At 38.1% G+C, this 8153-nt stretch overlaps 1 long non-coding RNA gene across 1 annotated transcript in view; it reads right to left on the bottom strand.

Annotated features, from left to right (window-relative positions):
• Positions 1-103: 103 nt before the first annotated feature.
• The window catches only part of LOC129392134 (uncharacterized), a 25474-nt gene continuing 17424 nt past the window's right edge, over positions 104-8153 (bottom strand). Inside the window, exons 2-3 of the long non-coding RNA XR_008617397.1 lie at positions 3231-3361; positions 104-465 (exon numbers count right to left, since the gene is read on the bottom strand). This is a non-coding gene — a long non-coding RNA (uncharacterized lncRNA). The remainder of the gene's footprint in view (positions 466-3230; positions 3362-8153) is intronic.

Genomic DNA, 8153 nt, shown 5'->3' on the forward strand with positions numbered 1-8153 from the left:
CATTATCTTCTAGGTTGTTTTGGAAGGAATAGGGAAAAAAATCCTTTAAAATTGATTTTTACTGAAACAGCAAGGTCTTTACTCAATACTTGCAATACTGGGATATAAATTCTCATTATGTTTATCCAATATAAAAGATTTTTAGTTTCAAATATAATATTTTAAGTCAACTATAATTCAATTAAGAAAAAAAGATTTTTAGTTTCAAAGTGTATTTCTATTGGGCACACAATAGGCATCCCATAAAAACGTTTTGGGTTGAATCAGATCACTAATTAGATGAATGTCAACCGTAAGCACTGGGAAATGGAATTTAAATACAAAACATTATTGAGGCTCCCTTCTTTTAAAGGTGAGTTTGTGGGACTTCCCTGGCGGTCCAGTGGTTAAGACTCCACGCTTCCACTGCAGGGGGGCGCAGGTTCAATCCCTAGTCAGGGAACTAAGGTCCCGCAAGCCGTGGTACTGCCAAAAAAAATAATAATAAATATGTAAGGTTTTAAATAAATAAAGGTGAATTTGTAGGTGTGTATACATGTATGTATTTAACATAGATTAGCATTTTTTCTTTTTCTTTTTAGTTTATTGGCTAGAACATAAGGGTGCTATGAACTAAACCAGAAAGTTATTTTGATATAATTTAGCAAACCATTTAATTATACCATTAATAATGAGGAAGTTATCAATTAGGAACAGAAAGGAAAATGAGGAGACCAATCGGCAGTAGCAGAAATTATCCTTAAGGCTGGAGTTTAAAAACACACTATACTGAATTCAGAGGATATTTTAAACACAAAGGTTCTCATATTAATCGTTCTTAAAAATAAAGAACTATCCATTAGATACTTCTGAAAAGGGAAAGTGGAAATTCATCATTTTTAGTGTGTCAGCCTGGAATCTCTTATTCAGTACTTTCATGAGCCACATTCATATTGAAGACCACACTGATGATCCTGATAGATGACAAGACCTTGAAGTGCCTTCTGAAACATCAGGTAAGACTGCATTCCTTTCTATATTTTTAGTATTAAGCATAATTATTGTAATCAAATCTTTTGAAACCTAGCACTCTATGCCACATAATAGCATCATATATAATAATCTTCTCATTTCCCAACCTTAATGATATTTTAAGTATTAGGAATTCTCTGCTGTTTGTTTAAGCTTGCATGTTTTTTCTTTCCCTAGTTTACTGAATTATTTATTAGTTACACAGTATTCAGACTCCGTGCGAAATGCCACTTCTCTTTCATTTGGAGTACAAGTACCGTATTCTGTTTCATTGTCAATTTTAAAGCTCACCTGAAGCTAAGGAAGGAATCATTCATTGTGATAGAATTGCTGGGATGGTAGTATAAATATTTTCAAAAACATTCGGATTTTGTTTTTAACATTGGGTCTAGTTGCTGCTTTTCTGTTAATAGACAGTGATATACAGGCAATATATAAAAGCTTCACACTAAGGTGCAATTATTTGTAGGCAAGATCTGCACCCTGTCAGGCTTCCAAGATGAAAAAAAGCTGAAATTTGGTTTGCTGACAAAATGTTCATCTATTTGGATCTAAACAGGAATTGACTGATGAAGCATTCTTATACTTATATGAGAGTCTATGCAAGATGCCGTAAACCAGAATTTTTCAAATTTTATGGTGCGAAGGAATCAGCTGGGGATTTTGTTACCATACAAATTTGGGTTCACCAGGTTGGGATGGGACCAGAGAGTCTGCATTTCTAACAAGCTGATGTTGTTGGTCCACAGACCTCACCTTGAACAGGAAGGTATAGAGTAGTCCTCAATCCTAGCTGCATGTTATGCCCGAATCTAAAAGAAATACAGATGTCCAGGTCCCACTTCAGATCAAGAGAATCAGGATCTCTGGGCATGAGATTCAAGCACTGCTAATTTTTTTTTAATGTTTCCAAGTGCTATGCACTGAATGTGGCCCCCTCAAATTCATATGTTGAAGCTGTAACCCCCAATGTGATAGTAATTTGGAGATGGGGCCTTTGGGAGGTAATTGGGTTTGGAGGAAATGATGACACGGGGCCTTCATGGTGGCATTAGTGTCCTTATAAGAGGAGACACCAGAGAGCTTGCTCTCCCTCTCTGCCATGCGAGACACAGTGAGAAGGCAGCCATCCGAAAGCCAGGAAGAGAGGCCACACCAGAACCTGACTATGCTGGCATTCTGATCTTGAACTTCCAGCCTCCAGAACTGTGAGGAAATAAATCTCTGTTGTTTATGCCACACGGCCCCTGGTATTTTGTTATGGCAGGCTGAGCTAAGACACCAGGTGATTCTAATAATATGCAGCCTAGGTTAACAACCATTGTTGTAAAGGGTATTGAGGTGGCATGACCCTAACTCTGTTTTAGGATACTTACAACCTACTCGGGGAGTTAAGACTTGGGCCTATAAAAGTAAAAGCTAGTCAAATGTAAGACTGGGTCAGAGAGGTAAAGAGTATTAAGAGATCCAGAACAAGAGAGGAGACAGTGTTGGGGTGATGAGGGAAGAAGGCTATGTCACTTCTTAAAGAGTCTTGCTGAGGACCAAATTTTTAAAAATTGGAGGCATAATTTACATGATACAATAAAACGACTACAAAGATATTAAGCATTCAGTTATGACTGTTGATCATTGTATACACTCACGTAATCAACCTTAATCAAAATATAGAACACTGCCATCACCCCAGAAAGTTCCCTAGTATCTTGATCCTATCTAGCCAATTCCCAGCACTCACAGAGGCCACCACCATTCTGATTTCAATCACCATAAATTAGCATTATCTGTTTTAGAATTTCATATAAATGGAACCCATGGTACTTTTTTGGTCTGGCTTCTTTTACTCAGCCTAATTATTTGGGCATTTATCCACATTATTAATGGATCAATACATGTCATTCCTTTTTCTGGTTGAGTGACATTCTACAGATATACCACTATTTGTTTATCCATTTACTGTTGATGGACATTGGAGTTGTTTCCAGTTTAGGGTTATTAGAAATAAGGCTACTCTGAATATTCTTCTTAAATTCTTTTTTAAAAACATGTTTTCATTTCTCTTGGGTAAATAGCTAGAGGTGATATTTCTTGGCTATGGGATAGATGCATGTTTAACTTAATAAAGAAATTGCCAAACAGTCCCCTAGAATGATTGTATCATTTTATGCTCCCCCCAGCATTGTACAAGAGTTCTATAGATAGTTGCTTTGTGGTCTCACCTTAGTGTTGTTAATATTTTTTTATTTTAAGGCTCCATTTTTTTTAATGCACTCATCTGTGTGATGACACCAAGACCTTCAAGAAGCAATTTAGCATAGTAGTTAAAAGTATTGAGTCCTTGCAGGATAATCTAGAAACACAAAGAGAATTACTGATATAATAACCCTTTGACCCAGCAATGCAAAGTCTAGGAATCTATTACCTTTATATCTGCTCAAGTACAAGATAATAAATGTACATGTTTATTCACTGAAGCATTTTTTTGCAATAATATAAGATTAGAAAGAATGCAAGGGTTCAATAACAGGCAACTGGTTGAATAAACTGCAGGACATCACACAATGAAGTTCTAAGAAGTTCTAAAGGAATGAGAAAGGCTTCTGTGTACTGATATAGAGAGATCTCCAAAATATACCATTAAGTGGAAAAAAAAAAGCAAGGGGTATATATACAAATTGGAGAGGGGTTAAAGTAAGGCTATGTATCTATACCACACACACAGACACACACACACACACACACACACACACACTTATATATGCAAAAAAACCCCACTACACTGGACATATAAATAAGAAACTAATATTGTTATATAGGAGGGAAGGGAGCAGGGGTAGAAATAAGAATTCTTTGTGAATATTTTTCCATATAATTTTGATATTGAATTATATAAATGCATTACCTGTTAAAAAATTACAACTAAAAAAAATCCTAGAATTGAAAAACCTAAACATATATCAAATTGGTAACATGATCACACAGAAGAATTATAGAAAGAAATACCCAGATTTTGTGAAAATCTGTGAGCTCATAATGATACTCGGAAGGAGATAGGCAGAAAAAAATTAGTTGTCATCCTTGAGGTTGTTGTCAAATTCCTCCCTTTGAGAATTGATGACTAAAGGAAGAAGCCGTTCAAAATGCTTCCCCACTCCAAAGTGTTTGTCAGGGAAACCAAACAGATCTAGTTGATTAGGGAAAGGGTCTCTTCACTAAGAAATGGCAGCTAATTAATGTAGAAAAAAATGATAGCATTAGAAAAATCACCATTTTGTGATTTCTAATGAACGGTAATTCAGGCAAGGGCTGTCAGATGGAGCTGGCCAGTAGATGCATAGTTGAGGGGAAACTGCACATCTGTATGGTATTAAAGTAAATCCACACAGAATACTTTCTGGTTACAGGGGAATAACATCCCTCTAGAGCAGCAAGCTCGGGCTGCCATCCCATAACCAGAGGACAGTCTGAGTTTCAGTATCTAATGCTGGAAACCAGATGGCATGTACCTCCTGATGGAGTGCCATATGAAACACACAACAGCACCCAAAATGTATTCTAGACAAAATTTATTAACGTGAATTGACCAAGCTCTTTGATGTAACTTCCAATTATAGGAAATACAGGGGACAGAGGAGCAAGCTAAGTGACCACATGAGGAAGCAATCAGACAAACACTGAGAAGGAAAATTAGCAGATGAAAAAACGGCCTGCTTTAGATTAAAAATACCAAAGGGACATAAAACCATTAAAAATGCATGGCCCAGACCTAAATCCTGATTTGGACAAACCAGCTTTGGGGGAATAGCTGGGGAACAGTTAGGGTGATTTCAATATGATTGCAGTATTAGATGCTATGAAAATTAATTGACAGGGAAAGAGAAAGATTATTATTAAAGGAAAACAAACTCTTTCCAGCATCATGATCTTGTTTTAGTTAAAAAAATACATATGTGTGTATAAAAAGATCTAGAAATATATATAATAAAATATTAACACTTAACAGTTTCTGGTTGGTGGATGTATTAGTTTTCTGTTGTTGCACACGAATTACCAAAAATTTGGTGGATTAAACTTCTTCTGTAAGTTAGAAGTCCAACATGGTCTCACTGAGCTAAATCAAGGTGTTGGCAGGGCTGCATTCCTTTCTGGAGGCTCTAGGGGACAATCCATTTCCTTGCTTTTTCCAGGTTCTAGAGGCAGCCCACATTCCCTGGCTCATGGTCCTTCCTTCATCTTCAAAGCCAGCAACAGCAGGTCAAGTCCTTCTCGTATTGAATCGCCCTGAACTTCTCTTCTGCACCCCTCTTCCACTTTTTAGGACCTTCGTGATAATCGGGTTCCATGAAGGTAATCCAGGATACTCCCCCATCTCAAGGTCAGCTGATTAGCAACCTTAATTCCACCTGCAACCTTACTTCCCCTTTGCCATGTAACTTAACATGTTCACAAGTTCTGGGAATCAGGACATAGCTTTCTTTGAAGGGCCATTATCCAGACTACCACAGTGGGAACATGATATTTATCTTCTTATTGTTGCTCTCTGTATTTTCTGGTTTTCTACAATGCATATATACTGCTTCTGTAATAACAAAAGGCTATTCTTCATTGAAAAATAAGTATAGTGATGGGGGAGGAAACAATATCATTAAGTGGTAGTATTTTGGAGATCATGGCTATATACCTATAGTAGGAATAAAGAAAACATGTGACCTAATTATATGTGAATAAGTATTGGTGGCTTGGAAAATTTCCACTGAATCGTATTAAAAAATCCTATAGTTCAAACAACGTGTATGAAATGGCAGATGACATTCTGGAAAATGCTATGTATCTGAAAAATGACTCTAGTGATGACAAGGACACTGTGATCAAAGATTCAGGTGAAAAGTGTGAATGACAATTTTCATAAAATGTGAGTTCAAGTCTCAGCTCTATCACTTACTAGCTGTGCGACCTTGTGCCAGTTATTTAACCTCTTCTTGCTTCCATTACATTATCTATAAAATGAAGCTAATAACTGTACTTTCCTCATGGTGCTATTGAAGGATTAAATGATTTAAAACTTGTGGAGGGCTTAGAACCGTGCCTGGCACATGGCAAACACTCTGTAAATGCTAGTCATTTTTGTTTATTTTTCTGGCAGGTGTTTGTAGCCACCTGTCTCAGATGGAAAATCACTCTGGATTAGTTAAGCTGGTACTTATAATCTATCACCTCTAAAAATCACGAGAGTCATGCACTGATTATCAATAGGGTTCTTACACCCACAGGAGACTAGAGTAATTACCCTGAGGGTTTCACTATTGGGAGTTTTTCCGAAATGGCTGGGTTCCCAGGAAATACCCCACCAGTGCCAGTACAGTGGCTAAATAATAATTTTGAAGCATCAACAATTACTTAGCCCAGAATCATCAATACGACGAATGGCACTTACCACTATGGGATTCTAACACCTGTAACCTGTTAGAAAGAGAAGTCTAATAATTTGCTAGTTTGACAACTTGGGGGCAAAGGAAACAAGTTTTCCAGGAGGATGAGAAACTGGAGACAACTTCAGTATATATCATCCTGCTCATTGTGAACTGATATTAAACCAATCGGATACTGTGAGTTGTTGAGATCAGTCAAGCACAAATAAAACACATTTGAAGAACTTTATCATTAACAAACTCTAGTGATATTGAATAATGTTCCATGGAAGAAATGCAATAGATTCTTTAATGTTTAAAGCTGGAAGGGATCTTAGTGATCATTTTAATTCAGTGTGTCTCAGACTAGATTCATGGTCCTACCTGCCACCTCCCATTTCTTTTTTCTTTTGTTTTCTGCAGGATTTTTTTTTTTCCAAGCCTTGAACATGCTCTTGTACACTGTGCCTCTCCAAGACCAAGACCTGGTATATGACCCATCCTGACCACAGAAGCTCCTCCTTTTTGCCCTTATAATTTTTTTAACTTCACAAGGGCCGTTACTGGTGATAAGAACCCTCCGGGCAAACAACGATGTATTATAGCCATTTCATAGAGCACAATGCCCAGAGCGGCCAAATGATTCACTTGGTGAACTAAATGATCACAGAGCTGACTCAGAATCTAGGCCTGTTTGTAGAGCTCTCTGGAGAGAACCTTTGTGCTGAAGACTTTGTGCCCTGGGCCTGAGCAGCCTGGAGTAGAGCAAAGGAACAATGAAAAGATGGACACAGAACCTACAAGGAAAGGGAGAAGAAACAGTCACCTGAGAATGTGCCTTCCTCCTCTTTGCCTTTCTGCTCAGCCTAACATTTATTAAATCCCTACAATTTAAGAAAGATATTGTTGCGTGTTACAGAGGATGACAAAAAGCTGTGCATAAGACTTGGTCTTGGGCTTCCCTGGTGGTGCAGTGGTTGAGAGTCCGCCTGCCGATGCAGGTGACACGGGTTCGTGCCCCGGTCCGGGAGGATCCCACATGCCGCGGATCGGCTGGGCCCGTGAGCCATGGCCGCTGAGCCTGCGCGTCCGGAGCCTGTGCTCGGCAACGGGAGAGGCCACAACAGTGAGAGGCCCGTGTACCACAAAAAAAAAAAAAAAAGACTTGGTCTTGCCCTGGAGGACCTCAGATTCTCATTGAGAAGGCACACAGGAAGTTGAAATGTTAGCAACAATCCTATTTTCCTAACATTTATAGTTTGTAAGAGCTTTCACATATATTTCCCCAAACTCATATATTGGGCAAGTATTATTTGTCCCTTTTTATACATGAGAAAATGAACCACTGATCAGAGAGACTCTGACACGGTTCAAGGTCAGAGACTCAGCAAGTGGACTCCATCCTCTGATCACCCCATACACATCACGTGGGCAGTTTATGACAAATGTTTGGCTTTTCGATGACAACTGCAAATGCTTTTGGGGTTTTTACACTGCATACAGTAAATTGTTTGACTGTATCCAAGATGATTTACATTATTAAGACTGATTTTTTAAAAAGGTTTATAAGAAAAACAATTGGTAACAAGGGAAGGAAGACATGGCAGGGCAATGGAGAAAGCAAGAGTGAATATGGTATCATGTATGTTTTTACCAAAGATTTTTAACTGCAAAAATAAATGTTCAGGGACTTTCCTGGTGGCACAGTGGTTAAGAATCCACCTGCCAATGCAG

This window comes from Physeter macrocephalus, chromosome 5 (genome assembly GCF_002837175.3).
Source record: "Physeter macrocephalus isolate SW-GA chromosome 5, ASM283717v5, whole genome shotgun sequence".
Lineage (NCBI taxonomy): Eukaryota > Metazoa > Chordata > Mammalia > Artiodactyla > Physeteridae > Physeter > Physeter macrocephalus.